This window comes from Eleutherodactylus coqui, chromosome 7, assembly GCF_035609145.1.
Source record: "Eleutherodactylus coqui strain aEleCoq1 chromosome 7, aEleCoq1.hap1, whole genome shotgun sequence".
NCBI lineage: Eukaryota > Metazoa > Chordata > Amphibia > Anura > Eleutherodactylidae > Eleutherodactylus > Eleutherodactylus coqui.
In genome coordinates, this window is record NC_089843.1 from 208,460,521 (window position 1) to 208,484,577 (window position 24,057).

Genomic DNA, 24,057 nt, shown 5'->3' on the forward strand with positions numbered 1-24,057 from the left:
AGCCTCTGTTTTAAAACCATGTCCTTAGATAACACCTGGTCCTACTTTTTAAGGTACGCGGCCGGACATGTTTTTAGGAAGCGGAAATGGGTGTCATTTCCACTGACCTCTCCGGTTTTAATATTCTCGCCTAAACAGTATGTCGTCTTAGAGAGGATAATAAGACTGTACTGCCTGGATTCTCTCCGCTCAGAGATTTTAAAAGACGCAAGAAAGTTGGTTTTAGAAGTCAAAAGGCGAGAGATAATGACACCTGTTTTAAGTTTTTCTTACAGCAGATGCGCTTCCATCTGGAGGAGAGTGCACGCACCTTATCTAACCAACGAGCACAAAGATATCGCCTGGATGACGGTCCACGAGTGTCTGCCGACAAGGGACTTCCAGCACAGAAGGAGGCTAAGTAACACAGCGGTATGTCCCCGACAACAATGTGGCGATGATGAGACTGTCTTGCACATAATGTGGAACTGCTTTTTTGCACAGGAGGTCTGGAGGGAGTGTTGCCATTTTTTAAAGTTTTTAGCTGGCATTGATTTTTTGAGCCACGAAGTTATTTTTTACGGTGTATTTTCAAATATGACACCAGAAAAAGAAAGAGTCCTGTGGTGCACTTTAAGCTGCATAAAAAACGCACTATGGAAAACGAGGAACATTTTATTATTTAAAAGAGACTGCATAAATGTAAGAGACTGTTTGAAACTAGCAAAAAGTGAACTTTATATGTATTACCTGCTGGACAAGAAGAATCTGGGGAGAAGAAAAGCTCTCAGCTTGTGGAACATTCACCTGTGGAATATGTTGTTTTGAATGCTTGTCCATTTTTTCTGACCTTATCTATTGCAATTATTTGATTTTTGTTGTTAATGATTTGATACGTAATAAATATATAAATGTAAAAAATCTGTTCTTATCAGTTTAATATCTGATACGTCCCCTATCTGGGGACCATATATTAAATGGATTTTTAGAACAGGGAGCTGGAAAAAGAGCTTGCTCTGTCCACTCCGCGCATTGACCTGGTATTGCAGTACCTCCAGGACCGGTGCACCCCCTTTCCTACAGCAGTTTCCAAAAGCAGAAAAACAAAACTGGCGAGCAAGAGGTGCAGCGCAGCTGTGGCGGCTGCTGCTGCTAACAAACCAGCACTTTGATTGACACTCAGCCCGTCTGCTGCCGTGGAGCTCGCAACATTGTATCCACTGTGCACAGCACAGGTACAACTGGAAGCAAAACAACACACACCAGTTCATATGCCAGCCGCACTCTATAGTTCGTACCTACCGCTGCGCTAATAGCCAAGTTGGAAACATCGGGCAGGCACAGCGTATCCTGGCAGCCTGCATCTGTATGCTCCACGTATTCGGGTCATGGGTGTATGTGCTGGGGGTGCGGTCGCACCTGGGGCCCGGAGCCCTAGGGGGCCCATAAAGTCTCTCTTCCCCACATTGTAAACCAATGCTATCAATGAAGCTTTATAGTTTGGGGGCCCAGTCCCAGACTTTGTACTGGGGCCCCGCAGCTTCAAGTTACACCTCCGGATCAGGATAATGCTAGGCCATTCCAACCAGCCTGTGTGAGTGACCTGCAGTCGCTGGCAGTCGAAAAGCGGCCGGCCCCGGATGTGCGCTTCAGAGTGGACAGACAGCAGTGGACCCCCAATCACACAGGCCCGAGGCTTGCTATGCAGCACGGAATACCTCATTGGACTGCAGCGCTCCACGCGGGCTGAGATACACGCTCCACGTGGGATGGGCAGTATTCCGTCCATGAGGATCCAGGCCAACGCTTACAGATGGAGCAACACCCGGGGAGCAAAGAACTCCAACGAACGGACGTCTACTTTACAAGGATGTATTGCTTTATTCAATGCATGGAGACACAAACAGTTCAACCGCTCGCTAAAGACCGCAGTCAATACAGTAAAGAAAGAAATGTGTCTGTTTAATGTAAACTTGCACGGAGCTCGTTTGTGAGCCACTGACTGAATGAATGCTGCTGCTGCCGCTGCCGCTGCTGCATGTCTGCAACGTGGTCTGACGTTACATGCACCAGCAGGGAGAAGGCCTTGCCTATAAGCATTCCTCAGCTGGCAAAAACGGAACCTCCCTGCCTATTCCTCACCATGGAAGAACGGAACCTACCTTTTTTTTAAAAAAAAGAAAGCCACAGCAGCAGCCAACTAGATTTTGGTAGGCCGCTGTCTCCCCCTTGTGTGCTGCATTAAAAATGCACTCCGCTAAAAATAACTGATCCACGAAATAGAGCGTAGGGAGAGAATGAGGCTTCTAGATGAGCCGTCAGGCTATGATAAATTGTATCACACCTGGGCGATATGGATAGATGCCCGGAGCTCACCCCTATTTACTAGGTGGTTACAGACCGGGACATGTGAGTAACACGTTTAAACCACAATCGTAAAGAGAAACAACAATCCCGGAGTGCCCCCCCCCCCCCCCTTTTTGTTTTATTTTCTCTTTCTCCCATGTCATAGATACCTACCCTCCCTTACCACTCCCCCCCTTACCCTCCCCTCATTCCCCTGTTTGTAGACCTTATAAAATATCACAGACAAACATGATATAGTTCAACTCGAAATTTATTTATTAAGTTTCATTGTCAAAGTTATTTTTTACATTGCTTTGAGATAAGGCAAAAGTTTTCCCCCCTCCATGAAACCAATAAAACCTATATTGAATAAAATAAAAATGATGCAGTTACCGGTAGTTCTGCAGTTGCCGGTAGTTTTGCAGTTACCGGTAGTTCTGCAGTTGCCGGTAGTTCTGCAGTTACCGGTAGTTTTGCAGTTGCCGGTAGTTTTGCAGTTACCGGTAGTTTTGCAGTTGCCGGTAGTTTTGCAGTTGCCGGTAGTTTTGCAGTTGCCGGTAGTTCTGCAGCTTCTTGGTAGAGATAAAGACCATCTCCCGTCTCCCAGCTGCAGCAGAGACTGACTAAAATCGCTGCCAAGCCCGGTATTTATGCTTCTAAATTGATGACATCACAATGGAGTGACATCAGCCTGCCATACACCTGGCTCATGACATCACAAGGGAGTGACATCATCAGCATTCCAAACAGCTGGCTCATTTGCATACAGTATGTATGTATGACATCACAAGGGAGTGACATCATCAGCATTCCAAACAGCTGGCTCATTTGCATACAGTATGCATGTATGACATCACAAGGGAGTGACATCATCAGCATTCCAAACACCTGGCTCATTTGCATACAGTATGTATGTATGACATCACAAGGGAGTGACATCATCAGCATTCCAAATACCTGGCTCATTTGCATACAGTATGTATGCATGTATGTGTCTATCTATCCTATCCTATCCTATCTAATCTATCTTTATTAATTACATAGAATATAGATATGGATTATTTCTGAATTATAGATTTTGTAGATATAGATTAAAGATAGATTTAAGATTGTGTGTGTGTGTGTGTGTGTGTGATATATATATATATATATATATATGTAAAAAAAATATAAAATCTGTAGTTATGTATGTATGGCGGGAAAAAAAGGCCTGCTGTATGTTTTTAAGTTCTTCGGATGACCATGCCGCTCTATTATTCTCCTTACTAGGGTCTACTAATGCCGGCCCAGGGAAAGGCAATAAAGCCCTATGGGGCCGAAGCCAATTTCCCTCATTTCAGGTAAAAAGTTTCCATCCGTCCCCACTCGAAATGCGGCCGGCCGAAGAGATCCCTCCAACCGACCGGCCGACGCACCATCAGAGACAAACTAGTGCTTGCTTCTAGTGTCATCGCCGGCTTAACCATCCTGGGTAGGGAGGTGACGAGTCCTGCAGCAGCAGCAGCAGCAGCAGGCTCTACAAGCCTAGGATGCGTGAGCACGGTGCAAGAGGAAGGACTGAGGGGGGGAGGGCGCGGTTGAGAAGGCGTGGGGCGGGGCTATGCAAAACTCTTCCATCTCCCTGGGTGCATTGTGGGTGCGCCCAGAGTGCAGGCTGAGCGTGTTGCCTCAAGCCTTGGAAGTGGAGTTGGGCGGGCCGGGCTGCAGGTGAAACCTATTTCGGGTTATCGCTTCTCGGCCTTTTGGCTAAGATCAAGTGTCGCACCTGATCTGGTCGGAGGGTTGGGAGCGAGCTGGGTTTGGCCCAGGCTCTACTGCAAAAGCAGAATTTTTTCTGTGGTCCCTGACAGACCGACAGACTTACCTTGTGAAGATGGCTGGAATCCGGAACACCATCCGCTTTGATGTGGATCTCACCGACAGGACGAGGAATAGCTTGGTGTACATTGTGCGGGATGTCCTTATGGAAAAGTGCGGTGTGCAGAAAATGGAAATCTACAGCGTGCAGGACTTTGCAAGACAAGGCCAGTACGATGTCACATTCTGTGAGGAATATGCGTGCTTAAATGTGTATGAATGGCTGCGGGCTCACAAAGACAGTGACCTGAAGGGAGTGAGGATAACTCCCTTGTTCGGGATACAAGAAAAACCTGTCTTGGTCCACGTGTACAACCCGTACACCGACGTAGCGTTAATTGAAAGCTTCCTAAGGCGGTACTGCGATAATGTGCGCGGTGGGGACAAACAAAAAAACATATTGGACATATTTAATTGCAAGTATAAGTTCTTTGTCCGATTCAGAATGGATCCAAACCGCTTGGGAGGGGTGATGCACCCGCCAGCAAACTTTTCTATTGCTGGAAATCGTGGGTATTTAACGTATCCTGGACAGCCCCGCTACTGCAGAAACTGCAACCAATTCGGACATATAAAGGACGAGTGCACCAAAGGGCAAGTCTGCCGCAACTGCCAGGGCGAGGGGCACCACGCAGGCGATTGCCCAAAACCCAGACGGTGCGACCTGTGCGGGTCTGAGGAGCACGTTTGTAAGGACTGCCCGGGGGCTGAACGCCCTAGAGACTTTTGGAGGAGGACGTATGCAGAGACTGCTGCAGGTAAACGAGATACTGCTGCCTCGGGTGTGGCTGCTGGAGGCGCGGCCGCAGGTGCTGCTAAGGCTCGTTACTCACCTGCTGTGAGAGCTGCTGCTACCCCTGAGTCAGCCTCTGCAAAGGCTAATGTTGTGTCTGTGACCCCTACTGCAAGTACCCTCGCTTCTAACCCACCAGCTGTTGCCCCTGATTCACCTGCTGTGAGTACCAGGCCTGTTGTTGGGCCACCCGCCGCGACTGCTGTTTCTGTGCCGTCGGCTGCAGTTGCAGCTACTGTTAAAGTACTGTATGCTGCTGTTGTGCTGCCTGCTGCAGTTGCTGTTGCCGCATCGTCTGCTGCTGCTATTGCTGCTCCTGTTCCCGTGCAGCCTGCTGCGGCTGCTGCTGTTTCTGCACCACCTACTACCACAAAGAGCGTGACTGGCCCGAACATAAAAAGAAAAGTTGAAAGCCAGAAAGTTGTGGGTGTGGATATGAGTGCGGCAGCAGACGCTCAGGTGTCTGAAGTTATCCGCCATCTGGAGGAAATAATAGAGGAGGTGGACAGCCCCATCCGTCCGTCTGGCATCATTGGCAGCTTTTCCTCGCCAGAGACGGTTTTGTGTCACAGGGAGGGTGGTGGGTACAAAATTAGTGACAGCGAGGAGAATTTCACCGAGGTGGCTGATAGCAAAGCTGCAAAAAAAAGAAGGAATGAGGAGAGTGGAAGTGAGGCGATGGAAACCAGCAACCCCTTTGAAGCGCTGGCGCCAGATGAAGGCGACCATATGGGGCTATGTTAGGCGCTTTGATGCCATGAACCCTATGCCTTGACTCTGTTTGTGTATGCTTATATAAAGCCATGCCCCTACTGATCCACTCCCAGAACGTTCGTGTGTTTCAAAATAAGAGCAGGAGAGCGGCCATATTGAGCCTACTAAGGCAAGAAGGCGCATCCGTAATATGCCTACAAGAATGTGGTATTAGCGGTGAGGTTGGCCCTGGAGAGTGGCCCCACGGAGGAGCCATATGGTCTGGGAGTGGATCTAACAAAAACGACGGGGTAGCGATCCTCATAAACACTGGGGACATAGAGCTACTCAGTTATGAGGTAATAGAGGTGGGGAGATGCGTCTCGGCCACATTATTGTATAGAAATATAAAGTTTCGTGTTATTAATGTGTATGCGCCCACAGGTAAGAATGAGCGCAAGATATTATTTGACAAATTGAAATTCTTTATGCAGGGCAGGATGCCCGTTATCTTAGTTGGGGATATGAATTGTGACATAAACAAGACTCCCCTGGACATATCTGGAAAAGCCTTGGTTGAAATTATCACGGACTTTCATTTGCAGGACATACAGACCTTATGTAACATATCACCATTTATGCCTACTTATCATGCAGACAGGGGGGGGGTTCACTCCCGCCTGGATTTTTGTTTTATATCACATGAGTTTACCGCCATTAGTTACAAGCAAAAACCGGTTTTGTTTTCTGATCATGAGAGTGTGTTATGTGAGCTTGTGGTTAGGGAGAGTGCAGTGTGTGGGAGGGGAGTATGGAAGTTAAATGTGAGTCATCTGGAGTGTGAGGATGTGAGAGCGCAGTATGAATGTGAATACAAAAAGTGGAGTAGGAGAAAGGTGGAGTTCCCTAACATCTTGGCATGGTGGGAATGGGTTAAAAGAAAAACAAAAGTTTTCTTTAAGTCTGCAGGTTACAAAAGAGCAAAAGAGAAAAGGAAGGAGTACATAAGGCTCAGTGCCCGTCAGTGCTTCCTTTTAAAGCTCCGTGAGAACGGTATGGAGGTCCAGCAGGACATAATACAGACTAAGAGGGATATCAACAACTACCTGACTCAGAAAGGCAGGAGCATTATATATAGAGCTAAAGCAGACAAGATGGAGCATGACGAAAAATGCACACGTTTCTTTTTTAAGAAAGCTTTTGCCAAGAAACCAACTTTTGAGTGTGTGGTGAATGAGGATGAGTGTGAGGTGAGGGGGGAGGGGGTGCATGAGGTGATTGCGGGGTTTTATGAGGAGTTGTATGCGGATAAGTGGAGGGATGAATGTCTGGAGAGTGAGGTTCTGAGTGAGGTAGAGGGTAGGCTCGGGGAGGTGGAGCGGGCATCCATTATGCGGGAGGTGACCACAAATGAAGTTTTTGAGGTGATGCAAAGCCTAGCATTAAACAAGACACCTGGGGCAGATGGGCTACCGGTAGAGTTCTACCGAATGTTGTGGAATGTGGTGGGCAAGGATTTGTGTGAGGTGTGCAAGTACATGTGGATGAATGCGGAGATGGCTGATAGTATGCGTGAGGGTGTGGTTGTGCTGATCCCAAAGAAGGGGGATCTGAAACATCTAAAGAACTGGCGTCCTATTACACTACTGAATAGTGATTATAAAATCTATGCTAAGCTAATTGCCAACCGTATGCGTGACGTGGTGGAGTGTGTGGTGGGTGAGGACCAGTATTGTGCGGTGCCTGGGAGACGTGTGCATGAGAGTTTGTGTCTGATGAGAGATGTGTTGTGGGACTGCAAGAAGCGAAAGAAGAATGTGTATGTGGTGAGTGTGGATTTTGAGAAGGCGTATGACAGGTTGTCGCATGGGTTTTTGTTTCGGGTGTTGTTGCGAATGGGATTTCCGGCTGAGTTTGTGTGCAGAGTGAGGAGTTTGTATGAAAGTATCTTTAGCAGAATGTTGGTGAATGGGAAGGTTGGAAGGAGAGTGAATGTGAAGTCTGGAGTGCGTCAGGGGTGTCCGTTGTCACCAGTGGCGTTTATTTGTGCCATGGAGCCTTTGCTCTGCATGATCAGAAAAGATAAGGTGGTGCGGGGGATCCATATTCCTGGCAGCAATGGGAGAGAATGGAAGGTGAGTGCTTATATGGATGATGTGTGTGTGATGTGTGAGTCTGAGTGTGCTGTGAGGAGGGTGAGACTGTTGGTGTCCGTGTTTTGCGGTGCGTCTGCCTTCCGAGTGAATTGGGACAAGAGTGAATGTAAGGTGTTTGGTGAGGCTGTGCTGAGTGCGGATGCAGGTATAAATGGAGTGAATGGTGCCATTAAGATTTTGGGGATCAGCTTTGATAGCAACCTGGATGGAAAAGAGAGCTGGCAGGAGGCAAAACGAAAGGTGGAAAGCCGCTTGAATTTTTGGAGGCTGCGGAGTCTTACCTTTATAGGTAAGACCCTGGTAATAAAGAGCGTGATTTTGCCAATTTTTCTATATATAGCCATGGTTTTTCCACCAGACTACATGACCCTCAGGGGTCTGAATAGGATTATTTTCACCTTTTTCTGGAGGTCTAGAATGGAGCGGCTGAGGAGAGAGGAGGTTATAAAGAGCTGGAGGAAGGGGGGAGTGGGCTTCCCCAACCTAGAAGTCTATTTTGGGTGTAACATCATAGTTTACTTATTGGTGCTGGTCCAGAAAGATTCGAAAGGTGCGTGCATGATGAGGTACTTAGCTGGGAGACTGTGTGTGCGGATGAAGTGGTGTGAGTATGATTTACGTAAGCCAGTGGCGTTTGAAAGTCCCAAGTGGTATGAATGGGTTGTGAGTTTTGTAGTGAAGTTTGAGTTGAGTGAGTGTGAGGCGAGCGTGTTGAAGAATAAGCGGATGGTCCAGAGAATGATTGAGAGTAAGGATGTGGTGTGTGATATCAATTCTGTGCGAGGAGCGGATGTGGAGAGCGTGTGGAAGAAGGTGCGAATGGATGGGATGAGTAATAAGCAGAGTGAGGTAGTATGGCAGAGTCTGCATGGTGTGTTACCGGTACGAGAGTTTCAGCGTGTGAGAGGCTTGGTGAGGGATGAAAGGTGTCCGAGAGAGGGGTGCGGTGGATGTGAGAGTGTGATGCACGTTTTTTGGAACTGCGGCTATGCACAGAATGTATTACGGAGGCTCGGCCCTCTGTGCAAGGAGATAACAGGAGCCACGTTCATTAATTATGGGTTGGTTATGTTCGGGTTTGGTGTGAGTGATTGTGTGAAGCAGAGGTTGTTGTGGCTGTTTATGGCGTGTGTGAAGGAAGTGTTGTGGGATGTAAGGAATGTGTATGTGTTTAAGCGGAAGGATCTGAGTGTTAGGGACAGCGTGCGAATGGTGTTGGAGAAATTGTATTTTATTTATTTGTGGGACAAAAGCAAAGGGGGGGTGGATGCGGAGGGGATATGGAAAGTCAAAAAATGGATTGAGTTAGTTAATTTGTCAGGAGTTTGACATGTCTTTAAGTTGTATTTGATGTGATGAAGTGTTTTTGTGTTGTGTAAATAAAGCCTTTCAGGTTTAAAAAAAAAACAAAAAAAAAATCTGTTCTTATCAGTTTAATATCTGATACGTCCCCTATCTGGGGACCATATATTAAATGGATTTTTAGAACAGGGAGCTGGAAAAAGAGCTTGCTCTGTCCACTCCGCGCATTGACCTGGTATTGCAGTACCTCCAGGACCGGTGCACCCCCTTTCCTACAGCAGTTTCCAAAAGCAGAAAAACAAAACTGGCGAGCAAGAGGTGCAGCGCAGCTGTGGCGGCTGCTGCTGCTAACAAACGAGCACTTTGATTGACACTCAGCCCGTCTGCTGCCGTGGAGCTCGCAACATTGTATCCACTGTGCACAGCACAGGTACAACTGGAAGCAAAACAACACACACCAGTTCATATGCCAGCCGCACTCTATAGTTCGTACCTACCGCTGCGCTAATAGCCAAGTTGGAAACATCGGGCAGGCACAGCGTATCCTGGCAGCCTGCGTCTGTATGCTCCACGTATTCGGGTCATGGGTGTATGTGCTGGGGGTGCGGTCGCACCTGGGGCCCGGAGCCCTAGGGGGCCCATAAAGTCTCTCTTCCCCACATTGTAAACCAATGCTATCAATGAAGCTTTATAGTTTGGGGGCCCAGTCCCAGACTTTGTACTGGGGCCCCGCAGCTTCAAGTTACACCTCCGGATCAGGATAATGCTAGGCCATTCCAACCAGCCTGTGTGTGTGACCTGCAGTCGCTGGCAGTCGAAAAGCGGCCGGCCCCGGATGTGCGCTTCAGAGTGGACAGACAGCAGCGGACCCCCAATCACACAGGCCCGAGGCTTGCTATGCAGCACGGAATACCTCATTGGACTGCAGCGCTCCACGCGGGCTGAGATACACGCTCCACGTGGGATGGGCAGTATTCCGTCCATGAGGATCCAGGCCAACGCTTACAGATGGAGCAACACCCGGGGAGCAAAGAACTCCAACGAACGGACGTCTACTTTAAAAGGATGTATTGCTTTATTCAATGCATGGACACAGAAACAGTTCAACCGCTCGATTACGGACCGCAGTCAATACAGTAAAGAAAGAAATGTGTCTGTTTAATGTAAACTTGCACGGAGCTCGTTTGTGAGCCACTGACTGAATGAATTCTGCTGCTGCCGCTGCTGCATGTCTGAAACGTGGTCTGACGTTACATGCACCACCAGGGATAAGGCCTTGCCTATAAGCATTCCCCAGCTGGCAAAAACGGAACCTCCCTGCCTATTCCTCACCGTGGAAGAACGGAACCTACCTTTTTTTTAAAAAAAAGAAAGCCACAGCAGCAGCCAACTAGATTTTGGTAGGCCGCTGTCTCCCCCTTGTGTGCTGCATTAAAAATGCACTCCGCTAAAAATAACTGATCCACGAAATAGAGCGTAGGGAGAGAATGAGGCTTCTAGATGAGCCGTCAGGCTATGATAAATTGTATCACACCTGGGCGATATGGATAGATGCCCGGAGCTCACCCCTATTTACTAGGTGGTTACAGACAGGGACATGTGAGTAACACGTTTAAACCACAATCGTAAAGAGAAACAACAATCCCGGAGCCCGCCCCCCCCCCCCCCTTTTTGTTTTATTTTCTCTTTCTCCCATGTCATAGATACCTACCCTCCCTTACCGCTCCCCCTCTTACCCTCCCCTCATTCCCCTGTTTGTAGACCTTATAAAATATCACAGACAAACATGATATAGTTCAACTCGAAATTTATTTATTAAGTTTCATTGTCAAAGTTATTTTTACATTGCTTTGAGATAAGGCAAAAGTTTCCCCCCCCCCCCTCCATGAAACCAATAAAACCTATATTGAATAAAATAAAAATGATGCAGTTGCCGGTAGTTTTGCAGTTGCCGGTAGTTTTGCAGTTGCCGGTAGTTTTGCAGTTGCCGGTAGTTTTGCAGTTGCCGGTAGTTTTGCAGTTGCCGGTAGTTTTGCAGTTGCCGGTAGTTTTGCAGTTGCCGGTAGTTCTGCAGCTTCTTGGTAGAGATAAAGACCATCTCCCGTCTCCCAGCTGCAGCAGAGACTGACTAAAATCGCTGCCAAGCCCGGTATTTATGCTTCTAAATTGATGACATCACAATGGAGTGACATCAGCCTGCCATACACCTGGCTCATGACATCACAAGGGAGTGACATCATCAGCATTCCAAACAGCTGGCTCATTTGCATACAGTATGTATGTATGACATCACAAGGGAGTGACATCATCAGCATTCCAAACACCTGGCTCATTTGCATACAGTATGTATGTATGACATCACAAGGGAGTGACATCATCAGCATTCCAAATACCTGGCTCATTTGCATACAGTATGTATGCATGTATGTGTCTATCTATCCTATCCTATCCTATCTAATCTATCTTTATTAATTACGTAGAATATAGATATGGATTATTTCTGAATTATAGATTTTGTAGATATAGATTAAAGATAGATTTAAGATTGTGTGTGTGTGTGTGTGTGTGTGATATATATATATATATATCAATGTAAAAAAAATATAAAATCTGTAGTTATGTATGTATGGCGGGAAAAAAAGGCCTGCTGTATGTTTTTAAGTTCTTCGGATGACCATGCCGTTCTATTACTCTCCTTACTAGGGTCTACTAATGCCGGCCCAGGGAAAGGCAATAAAGCCCTATGGGGCCGAAGCCAATTTCCCTCATTTCAGGTAAAAAGTTTCCATCCGTCCCCACTCGAAATGCGGCCGGCCGAAGAGATCCCTCCGACCGACCGGCCGACGCACCTTCAGAGACAAACTAGTGCTTGCTTCTAGTGTCATCGCCGGCTTAACCATCCTGGGTAGGGAGGTGACGAGTCCTGCAGCAGCAGCAGCAGCAGCAGGCTCTACAAGCCTAGGATGCGTGAGCACGGTGCAAGAGGAAGGACTGAGGGGGGGAGGGCGCGGTTGAGAAGGCGTGGGGCGGGGCTATGCAAAACTCTTCCATCTCCCTGGGTGCATTGTGGGTGCGCCCAGAGTGCAGGCTGAGCGTGTTGCCTCAAGCCTTGGAAGTGGAGTTGGGCGGGCCGGGCTGCAGGTGAAACTTATTTCGGGTTATCGCTTCTCGGCCTTTTGGCTAAGTTCAAGTGCACTTGTGCAGGAGAGCTTAGCCAGAGGGTATCTCAGGTACCCCTCTCCTCGGCCTGGCGGGATCGCCCACTTCGGTGGGCTAAACCCGCCTGCTGCTATTGGGGAGAGGGCCTAGTCCTAGAGATAACGAGTCGTGATCCCCCTTGCCCTCTTAGCCTCGTGCTAAGTGTGGAGAACTTACAACAGCGGTGTTGTAAAGCGCAGAGAAAAAGGAGTCATGGGTACGGACCCAGACTCCATACTGGCATACGCCCGGATACAGAACACAATTCGAGTTGTTTTTACGGATGAAGCGGCGGGTACACGTGGCCTGCGTTATGTGGTAGAGGACGTGCTCATGGGTGTATTCAATATACAAAAGCGAGAGATTCTGGCGATACAGGACTACCCCAAGCGTAGGACTTATGATGTTACCTTTACCCAGAAAGGTATTTTCCATGATTTGATCAATGCGATTCCTACCAAACAAGATCCACGGCTTGAGGGTGTCCAGTTGGTTGAGCACGTCCTAGATGTGACCAAGCTCATAGTGATTAAGATGTATTCTCCCTACGCTGACCAAAAAGAAGTGGAAGCCTTTCTCAGTAGCTATTTCAAATCGGTCAAGTGTATGGGAAAGATTATGAATGAGCTTGGTATTTGGACATCTAAATGGAGGTTCCAGGTCACGTGTATTAAGGACCCTGGGTGCCCAGGGGGTCTGAAACTACCGCCCGCTCGTTTTAAACTGGGTAACGTGAGTGGCGACCTCTATTTTGCGGGAATGCCAGCCTACTGCCGCAACTGTAGAAAATATGGCCATGAGAAAGACAGTTGCGGCGTCACCTGCAGGAATTGTGGTGGCTCAGAGCATGAGACCAACCAGTGTCCTATGGCAAAGAAATGTGATATATGCGGCAGAGTTGGTCATCTTTCCTTTGAGTGTCGCCATAGGACACGAAATACGGAGCAGCGAGGGCAGCCAAGGAAACCAGCAGACCAAACCGCACCCCCCCAAGGAGAGGAACCGGAGGACATGGATACCACCAGCAGACCCCCCCAAAACGATGAAGGTAAAGCAAAAGAGCAGCGGCGTAGCAAGAGGAGGGCTGCAGAGCGGCCGATGGACTCCCACCCCCAGGAGCCTGGGTCAGAGAGGAGTCCAAATGAAGCCGGTCCTGGCCCGCAGGAGACGCCGGCTGCGGAGGTACCCGAGGCAGAAGACCCCGGGGGAGACGCAGCGGCAACAAAAAGGCGGAAAGGCTCCAAGGCCACCCTGTACTCGGAGGTGGTACGGGGGGGACCTAAGGAAGTACCTGCTGATGCAGCGAAACCGGACGGTCCCCCTAAGGTGCCATCCACCAGTGCCCCTCCCCCTCCCTGCCAGGTGGGGGATCCAAGGGCAACCTCCGAGGTGGTGGCCAGGAGCCAAGTACCCACCCCTGCAGAGGGGAAACGAGAGCAGCAGGAGGCCGACTTGCCGACCCCTGGGGTTGATACGCTACCCATGTCGTCCATCTGGGACTTATCGGACATTCCTGCCTCGGGTGCCCTGGGGGGTCAGCTGAGTGATGGGAGTTCCTCTCCAGCATCATCATTGTTTACCGTGGATTCGGATGCGGGGGGGTATGAGAGCTCCAGCGGGGTCTCTGGTGTAGCCGGAGAGTGTGGGTTTTAAGTTGAACACCGCGGGTGTGTACGACACCATCCTTTCACACACTCAATGATGGCGGACCTTTCATGTCTCACTTTTAATGTAAGAAGCCTCAAGAGTAAAGTGAGACGGGCTGCCCTGTTTAACTACCTCACCATCTTTGCTGCTTCCGTGTTCTTCCTGCAGGAATGCGGCATCCCGCACAAATCCCAATATAAAAAATACGAAAAAGATTGGGTACATGGGCCATCAGTCTGGTCTGGATCTAACGAGTCCAGATCAGCAGGGGTCGCCATTCTTTTTAAAGGGAACGTTTTTATTGAAAATTTTTATGAAATTTTACCAGGCAGAATTTTATTGGTCAGAGCTTTTATCAACGGTATTAAATGTCAGTTTTTAAATTTTTATGGTTCTCCAGAAAAGAAGGTGAGAGCAGAAATGTTGGAGATTTTACCCCTTTTTATTAACAGTTCTTATCCCCTTGTTTTAGCTGGTGATTTTAATTGTGTTTTAAGGGGGGAACGCCGGTTCTCTAACTCCGTAAGCAGGAACTATGACAAAACTGCCAACATGCTGAAGAACATCATAACAGATCACCTGCTTACGGATGTTTTTAAGAAATGTAATCCACTTTTACCTGAAGAGGCCGGCGTGACCTGGAGCAACACCACCTACAGCTCCAGGATTGATTTTATCTTCTGCTCTCACCAGGTACAACCTTTTAGATCTGATGCTTTTACCAATACATTCTCTGACCACAAGGTTTTATTTTTCAAAGCGAACCTTGGAGCAAGAAGGAGAACCAGAAATGCCTGGAAGATGAACGTGTCCCTTCTACAAGATCCGCAGGTTTTATCTGATTTTATTACCTTTTTTAAAGAGTGCAGACGGGTAAGAGATCCCAACATTCCCACCAGCCAGTGGTGGGAAAAAATGAAAACTAAGATTAAGGACTATTTTATCAAGGTTGGGATCTCCAAAGCCAAGGAGAAACGGGCCTTTTATTCCGATTTAAACACCCGTCTGCAGACCCTGTACAAAATGAGAGAGCATGATATTGATGTGACGAAAGAAGTTTTAGATATAAAAAAAGATATCGCCAAATGCCTGGAGCAGAAGGGCAAAGAAATTATTTTCCGTTCCCGAGTTAAACACCTTCAGGAGAACGAGACCTGCTCCAGGTATTTTTTTAAGAAAGTTACTGACAAAAAATGCGTTTTAAATAACCTTGATGGAGTCACAGATGTACAGGGTCTTTTAGGAAAGGTACATGGTTTTTACGTGGATCTTTTTAACACAAAGTGTGGATATAAGTTTTATGGAGGACTCATTAAAGGAGATCACTGATGTTTTAGATCCTGTCTCACAGAGGTTTTTATTGCGGGATATCTCGGAGCAGGAAATTTTAGATACCATCCGTAGTTTTAAACCAGGCAAGGTGCCTGGTCCGGACGGTATACCCATCGAGTTTTATGTCACGTTTTATGGAATTTTAAAAGAGGATTTTTATTCTCTTTTTACGGAAGTTTTTAATTCCAAGAGCCTCCCAGGGTCATGGCGGAAGGGTGAGGTGTCTCTGTTGTACAAGAAAGGCGACAAGACAGATATCAGAAACTGGAGACCCATCACCCTTCTAAACGCCGATTACAAAATCATGGCTAAAATATGCGCCAACAGACTCAAAAATATAATACACAAGATCATACATCCAAATCAAGTCTGTGGCGTCCCTGGGAGGGCCATACACGATAATTTAAACCTTTTAAAAGACTGCATTAGCGACACCAAGTCAAGGCATGGTAAAACTGCCATTTTATCCATAGACTTTGAGAAGGCCTTTGACAGTGTGTCACATTTTTATCTTTTTAAGGTTTTAGAGAAGATGGGTATACCAGAAGGCTTTTTATTGTCCCTAAGAGCCTTTTATGAAAACTGCACGAGTAAGATTTTAGTAAACGGTTTTAAGACGCAGGATGTCCTTTTAAAATCCGGGGTGAAGCAGGGGTGTCCCTTGTCCCCACTACTTTTTATCTGTGCATTGGAGCCTCTTTTATGTGCAATACGAGCCGATAAGCAGATCAGATGAACCCCCCTTCCGGGTGGGGGGGGTATTGAGGCTAAAGTAGTGGGGTACATGGATGATGTCGCGGTGCTCTGCAGGGACACCCTCTCAATTCAAAAAACCATGAAACAAATTCAGTATTTTTGCTGCTCCTCCGGTTTTAAAGTGAATTTTAGTAAAAGCAACATTTTAAACATTGGAGATATGCTTTTAACGGACATTCCTGTACCGGTTTCTGATTCCGTGCAGATTTTAGGGGTCTCCTTTAATGAGTCCAACAACGGTTTTACCAGTTGGGACTTGGTGGCACAAAAAATAAACAAAAAGTTATGTATGTGGAGCATGCGGCAGCTGACGCTGGAGGGGAAGGTTTTAATAACAAAGATGATTATCTTACCCATTTTATTGTATCTTAGTCTGGTGTTTCCCCCTCCAGACCGGCTGCTAAAGAAGATCACAAAGGCATGCTTCACCTTCTTATGGAACTCCAAAATGGAAAAGCTTAGGAGAGAGATAGTTTTAAAACCCAAACCTATGGGGGGGAAGGATTTCCCTGATTTTAAAGCTTTTCTTTTAACTAAGTATTTTAGCATGTGTCTTAACGCTGTTTTTAAAAATCACTTTTGGTCATATTTTATCCGCTACAACACAGGTTATTTTATGCGCAGAAATGGGTGGTTTTCCACAGTCTTAAATTCCCCCTATTCTTTTAACCTGCCGGATGAGTATCGAATTTTAGGAAAAATTGTGATTTTATATAATTTTAGCGGGAAGACGGTGCAATACCTTTTAAATAGTAAGAAAGTATACAAAGATTTTAAGGAAAGTGGTTTTATGGCGCCTGCAAGTAATTTTAATGAAGAGAGAACAAAAGAAATATGGAAAATGGTAAATGACAACTCTCTTTTTAACCCACAGAAGGACCTTGCCTGGAGCTGCGTTCACGAGTGCCTTCCATGCCGGGCATTCCAGCATCGAAGAGGGCTGACCAACTCTGCCGCCTGCCCAAGACCAGGATGCCAAGAAGAAGAGACCGTGCAACATCTAATGTGGACTTGTTTTTTTACTAAAATCATATGGACTAAAATAAACCCTCTTCTACACAAAATCACCCGGAACAAAGGAATAAAGATGGAGACCGTGCTGTATGGATGTCTGGAGTGCCCCACGCGGACCGAGAAGATAATGGCATGGAAGATCATCAACTGCGTGAAGGCAGCTCTGTGGAAGGCCCGGAATATTTTATTATTCAAACATGACGTTTTATCGGTGCAGGATGTTTTATCTATTTGTCTTAGCGAGATGTACGATTATTTTATAATAGATAAGAAAAACTTTCCTTATTTTATCCAGAAAATGGCTTTTAAGGGAATGGAGTTCCATATTGTGATGCCACCAAGTGCCCATTTTATATGTATGTATTTGTATTTTTAAAGAGTTTTTGTTTTTTAGAACATTTTAGGTTTTAAAATGTTCTTAATATGTTACCAAATTGTAAAACTCTTTTTGTGTTAATAAAGTCACCCCACTAGATGGGGATGTAAAGGCCCGAGGCTTGCTATGCAGCACGGAATACCTCATTGGACTGCAGCGCTCCACGCGGGCTGAGATACACGCTCCACGTGGGATGGGCAGTATTCCGTCCATGAGGATCCAGGCCAACGCTTACAGATGGAGCAACACCCAGGGAGCAAAGAACTCCAACGAACGGACGTCTACTTTGAAAGGATGTATTGCTTTATTCAATGCATGGACACAGAAACAGTTCAACCGCTCGCTAAAGACCGCAGTCAATACAGTAAAGAAAGAAATGTGTCTGTTTAATGTAAACTTGCACGGAGCTCGTTTGTGAGCCACTGACTGAATGAATGCTGCTGCCGCCGCTGCCGCATGTCTGAACCGTGGTCTGACGTTACATGCACCAGCAGGGAGAAGGCCTTGCCTATAAGCATTCCTCAGCTGGCAAAAACGGAACCTCCCTGCCTATTCCTCACTGTGGAAGAACGGAACCTACCTTTTTTTTAAAAAAAAGAAAGCCACAGCAGCAGCTAACTAGATTTTGGTAGGCCGCTGTCTCCCCATTGTGTGCTGCATTAAAAATGCACTCCGCTAAAAATAACTGATCCACGAAATAGAGCGTAGGGAGAGAATGAGGCTTCTAGATGAGCCGTCAGGCTATGATAAATTGTATCACACCTGGGCGATATGGATAGATGCCCGGAGCTCACCCCTATTTACTAGGTGGTTACAGACAGGGACATGTGAGTAACACGTTTAAACCACAATCGTAAAGAGAAACAACAATCCCGGAGCCTGCCCCCCCCCCCCCTTTTTGTTTTATTTTCTCTTTCTCCTGTGTCATAGATACCTACCCTCCCTTACCGCTCCCCCTCTTACCCTCCCCTCATTCCCCTGTTTGTAGACCTTATAAAATATCACAGACAAACATGATATAGTTCAACTCGAAATTGATTTATTAAGTTTCATTGTCAAAGTTATTTTTACATTGCTTTGAGATAAGGCAAAAGTTCCCCCCCCCCCCCCCTCCATGAAACCAATAAAACCTATATTGAATAAAATAAAAATGATGCAGTTACTGGTAGTTCTGCAGTTACCGGCAGTTCTGCAGTTACCGGCAGTTCTGCAGTTACCGGCAGTTTTGCAGTTACCGGCAGTTCTGCAGTTACCGGTAGTTCTGCAGTTACCGGTAGTTTTGCAGTTACCGGTAGTTTTGCAGTTGCCGGTAGTTCTGCAGCTTCTTGGTAGAGATAAAGACCATCTCCCGTCTCCCAGCTGCAGCAGAGACTGACTAAAATCGCTGCCAAGCCCGGTATTTATGCTTCTAAATTGATGACATCACAATGGAGTGACATCAGCCTGCCATACACCTGGCTCATGACATCACAAGGGAGTGACATCATCAGCATTCCAAACAGCTGGCTCATTTGCATACAGTATGTATGTATGACATCACAAGGGAGTGACATCATCAGCATTCCAAACACCTGGCTCATTTGCATACAGTATGTATGTATGACATCACAAGGGAGTGACATCATCAGCATTCCAAATACCTGGCTCATTTGCATACAGTATGTATGCATGTATGTGTCTATCTATCCTATCCTATCCTATCTAATCTATCTTTATTAATTACGTAGAATATAGATATGGATTATTTCTGAATTATAGATTTTGTAGATATAGATTAAAGATAGATTTAAGATTATGTGTGTGTGTGTGATATATATATATATATATATATATATATATATATATGTAAAAAAAATATAAAATCTGTAGTTATGTATGTATGGCGGGAAAAAAAGGCCTGCTGTATGTTTTTAAGTTCTTCGGATGACCATGCCGTTCTATTACTCTCCTTACTAGGGTCTACTAATGCCGGCCCAGGGAAAGGCAATAAAGCCCTATGGGGCCGAAGCCAATTTCCCTCATTTCAGGTAAAAAGTTTCCATCCGTCCCCACTCGAAATGCGGCCGGCCGAAGAGATCCCTCCAACCGACCGGCCGACGCACCTTCAGAGACAAACTAGTGCTTGCTTCTAGTGTAATCGCCGGCTTAACCATCCTGGGTAGGGAGGTGACGAGTCCTGCAGCAGCAGCAGCAGCAGCAGGCTCTACAAGCCTAGGATGCGTGAGCACGGTGCAAGAGGAAGGACTGAGGGGGGGAGGGCGCGGTTGAGAAGGCGTGGGGCGGGGCTATGCAAAACTCTTCCATCTCCCTGGGTGCATTGTGGGTGCGCCCAGAGTGCAGGCTGAGCGTGTTGCCTCAAGCCTTGGAAGTGGAGTTGGGCGGGCCGGGCTGCAGGTGAAACCTATTTCGGGTTATCGCTTCTCGGCCTTTTGGCTCAGATCAAGTGTAAGGCTCGGTCTGTGCCGGAGGAGCGATCTGGGTGCGCCCAGTTTTTTTGCTTGGAGCGGCATCTTTTTCCTGTGGTTTTTGGACCGACAGCTGACCCCTGAAAATGTTTGGCATGAAGAATTCCATTCGCTTTGAAGTTGCCCAAGGAGATTACAACAAGAACACGGTCGTCTTTATCGTCAGAGATATTCTCTTGGACAGGATGAAGGTTCCTAAAGCAACCATCTACAGTGTGCAGGACTTTCCACGGCAGGGTATGTACGATGTGACTTTTACAGAGGAACATATCTGCCTAAATGTTTATGAATGGCTCAGAAAGCATAAGGACATTGACTTGTTGGATGGAGTTAGGATCACTCCGTTGTTTGGCATCCACGAAAAGCCAGTCTTGGTGCATGTCTACAACCCCTTCACTGAGGTTGAACTAATTAAAAGCTTTTTAAGAAGATATTGCGACCAGGTGAGGGGTGGAGACAAGCAGATGAACATTTTAGGCATATTCAACTGCAAGTACAAGTTTTATTGCAGATTTAGACAGAGTGCAGACAGCATTGGAGGTGTGAAGCACCCACCGGCCAACTTCACAATTGCTGGACATAGAGGCTATTTGACTTATCCGGGGCAACCCACTTACTGCCGCAATTGCTTTGAATTTGGGCATGTAAAAACTGAATGCACGAAAGGGCAAGTATGCAGAAACTGCCAGGAAGAAGGTCATCACGCTGGTAATTGCCCGCAACCAAAGCGGTGTGACTTTTGTGGCTCTAGCGATCATATGTTTAAAGATTGCACTGCGAGCATAAGGCCCAGAATGGGAGGAGAGAGGGAAGAGGAGCCAGAGCAGGAGAGAGCTGGTAAGTCTCCTGGCATACAGCGGAAGGTTGAAAACCCCAAAAGTGTGCAGGCTGAAGCTGCAGGGCCTGCTGAGGTATCTGAAGCCGTAGGGGTCCCAAAAGTGTCTGAGGTTCCAAAAACGTCTGGGACTGCAAAATTGTCTGAGGCCACAAAAACTGAAACTGCAAAAATATCTTGGGCTGCAGTGGCTGCTAAGGCACCTGTGGAGGCTGGAGTGTCTGGAGCTGCTAGGGCGCCAGTGGTTGCTAAAGTGTCCAAAGCAACTAAAATGTCCAGAGCAACTAAAGCGCCGGTGGCAAGTAAAATGCCTGTAGTTTCCAAACCACCTGAGGCTGTTAAAGTGTCTGAGGCGGCAGAAATGCCTGAAGCTGTGGAGGTGTCTGAGACCCAGGTGTCTGAGATAATTAGACACCTGGAGGAAGTAATTGAAGGGGTGGAGAGTCCACTACATCCCTCAGACCCAGAGAACATTGCAAGCTTCTCCTCACCAGAGACTTCCCTGTGTAAGAGGGAGGGTGGTGGGGATTCTGAAAGCTCAAGTGATGAAGAGTTCGCAAAAGTGGTGGGGGACTCTGCTAAAAAACGAAAGTGTGAGAGGAGTAAAGAAAAGCCCATGGAAACCGGCGACCCGCTGGAAAAAGTGGCGCAGGACCTTGTCCTTACTACTGATAGTGGTGAAGACTTATAAATGAATCTTTGCATAGGGTACTCACCCTGATGTATTTAAGCAGCATGATGTATATGAGGATGTAATATGGGTTTTACCATTTGCTCACAAAATGTCCGGGTTTTTACCAGTAGGGCCAGGAGGACGGCCATACTGAGTTTTCTCAGACAGGAGAATGCGGATGTGTACTGTCTGCAAGAATGTGGGATTACTGGTGATATAAAACCTGATGAATGGCCTTGTGGGACATGTATATGGTCTGGTAGTAAGACAAACAGAAATGATGGGGTAGGCATATTGCTTAAGTCGGGGGAGGTGCAGTTAGACAGCTATACAGTAATTGAGGTGGGGAGGTGTCTGTCAGCGGTACTGATATATAAAAACACTAAGTTTTTGTTAGTTAATATTTATGCTCCCAGCAGTAAGAATGAGCGAAAACTTTTATTTGAAAAAATTAAATTGTTTATTCAGGGCAGAATGCCAGTAATTATAGTCGGTGATGTGAACTGCGACCTGGACAAGAAGGCTTTTGATTTGTCTGGGAAGGTTTTGTCAGAGATTGTTTCTGATTATAGGTTGCAAGATATGCAGATTTTATGTAACATTAACCCCAAATTATGTACGTACCATGCTGATAGAGGCGGCCTTCATTCCCGGCTGGACTATTGTTTTGTTTCAGAGAACATCATACCGTTAAGTTACCAACAAAAACCAGTTATTTTCTCGGATCATGAGTGTTTGCTGTGTGGTGTGGATGTGAATGTGAGAGGGGTACATGGGAGGGGGCTGTGGAAACTCAATATAAGTCATCTGGAGAGTGAGGATGTGAGAAAGGAGTATGAGTGTCTGTATAACAGGTGGTGTGAGAGGAAAGACAAGTTTGCTAATATTTTGCAGTGGTGGGATTGGGTAAAAAAGAAGACAAAAGCATATTTCAAGTCTTTGGGATATAAACTGGCAGCAAGAAGGCGAGAGGAGTACACAAAACTAAACACACGTCTAAGTTTTTTGGAGAGAATGAGAGAGAATGGTGTGGATGTGCAGGATGAGTTGGTGAGTGTGAGGAGAGAAATCAATAGGTATATGACAGAAAAAGGCAGAAGCATCATATACAGGGCCAAACTGGAAAAGATGGAGTATGGAGAGAAATGCTCTAGGTTTTTCTTTAAAAAGGTCTTTGCAAAGAAACCAACAATAGAGGTGGTGATGAAAGAGGATGGATGTGAGGTGAGTGGGGATGGTGTGAGTGAGGAAGTGGCTGCGTTCTATGAGAATCTGTATGCGGTGAAAGAGAGGGATGAGAGTTTGGAGAGTGAGGTGCTGAGTGTGCTAGAGAGTAAGCTTGGAGAGGGAGAGAGAGCGTCTGTGATGAGAGACATAGCTATGGATGAGGTGGAGAGAGTGGTACAAGGAATGGCTGTGAATAAGACGCCTGGTGAGGATGGGTTGCCGGTGGAATTCTATCGTCTGTTGTGGAAGGTGGTGGGAGTGGATGTGTGTGCGGTGTGTAAGTATATGTGGGAGAATGTGGAAGTGGCTGAGAGCATGCGTGGGGGTGTGATTGTGTTAATACCAAAAAAAGGAAGCTTGAAAAGTCTGAAAAATTGGAGGCCCATCACGTTACTTAATTGTGATTACAAGATTTATGCGAAGATAGTGGCTAACAGAATGAGAGACGTGGTTGAATGTGTGGTGAGTGAAGAGCAATTCTGTGCGGTGCCTGGTAGAAGAGTGCAAGAGAGTCTGGTGTTGTTGAGAGATGTGTTGTGGGATTGTAAGAGTAGAGAGAAGAGTGTGTATGTTGTATCGATAGATTTTGAAAAGGCGTATGATAGATTGTCTCATAGTTTTTTGTTTAGAGTGTTGTTGCGAATGGGTTTCCCGAGTGATTTTGTGTGGAGAGTTCAGAGTTTGTATAATGGAATGTACAGCAGAGTGTTGGTGAATGGGTGTGTGGGGAGAAAGGTGAGTGGATGTTCTGGGGTGCGGCAGGGCTGCCCGCTGTCCGCAGTCGCTTTTATCTGTGTGATTGAGCCATTGTTGTGCCTGTTGAGAAAAGATAAAGTTGTGAGAGGGATCCATATTCCAGGAAGTGGTGGGAAAGAGTTAAAAGTGTGTGCGTATATGGATGATGTGTGTGTGGTGTGCGAGTCAGAGAGTGCTGTGCGTAGAGTCAAGTTGTTAGCGTCTATTTTTTGTGGTGCGTCTGCTTTTAGAGTGAATTGGTCAGAGTGAATGTAAGGTGTTTGGGGAGGTAGGCGGAGTGAGAGATTTAGGTTTGAATGTAGTGTCTGGACCAATCAAAATTTTGGGGATCATGTTTAATGACTCTGTGGATGGTAAAGAGAGTTGGGAGGCAGCAAAGGAAAGAGTGGAGAAACGGTTGACCTTCTGGAGAATGAGAGATCTTAGTCTCCTGGGAAAAATAGTAGTGATCAAAAGTATTGTCCTGCCCATTTTTTTGTATGTGGCAATGATCTTTCCGCCTGACTATATGAGGCTCAGGAGTTTAAATAGGATTCTATTTGTTTTTTTCTGGGGATCTAAGATGGAGCGCTTGAAAAGAGAGACTGTGGTGAAGAATTGGAGGAATGGTGGTATGAGTTTCCCGAACCTGGAAGTTTATTTTGGAGTGAAT

At 46.6% G+C, this 24,057-nt stretch overlaps 1 non-coding gene and 1 pseudogene across 1 annotated transcript; both read left to right on the forward strand.

Annotated features, from left to right (window-relative positions):
• Positions 1-878: 878 nt before the first annotated feature.
• LOC136573907 (U2 spliceosomal RNA) lies at positions 879-1,053 on the forward strand (annotated as a pseudogene).
• Positions 1,054-9,205: 8,152 nt separating this feature from the next.
• Positions 9,206-9,395, forward strand: LOC136573873 (U2 spliceosomal RNA). Its single transcript, XR_010786089.1, has one exon. It is a non-coding gene; the product is annotated as a U2 spliceosomal RNA (small nuclear RNA).
• The last annotated feature ends 14,662 nt before the right edge of the window (positions 9,396-24,057 follow it).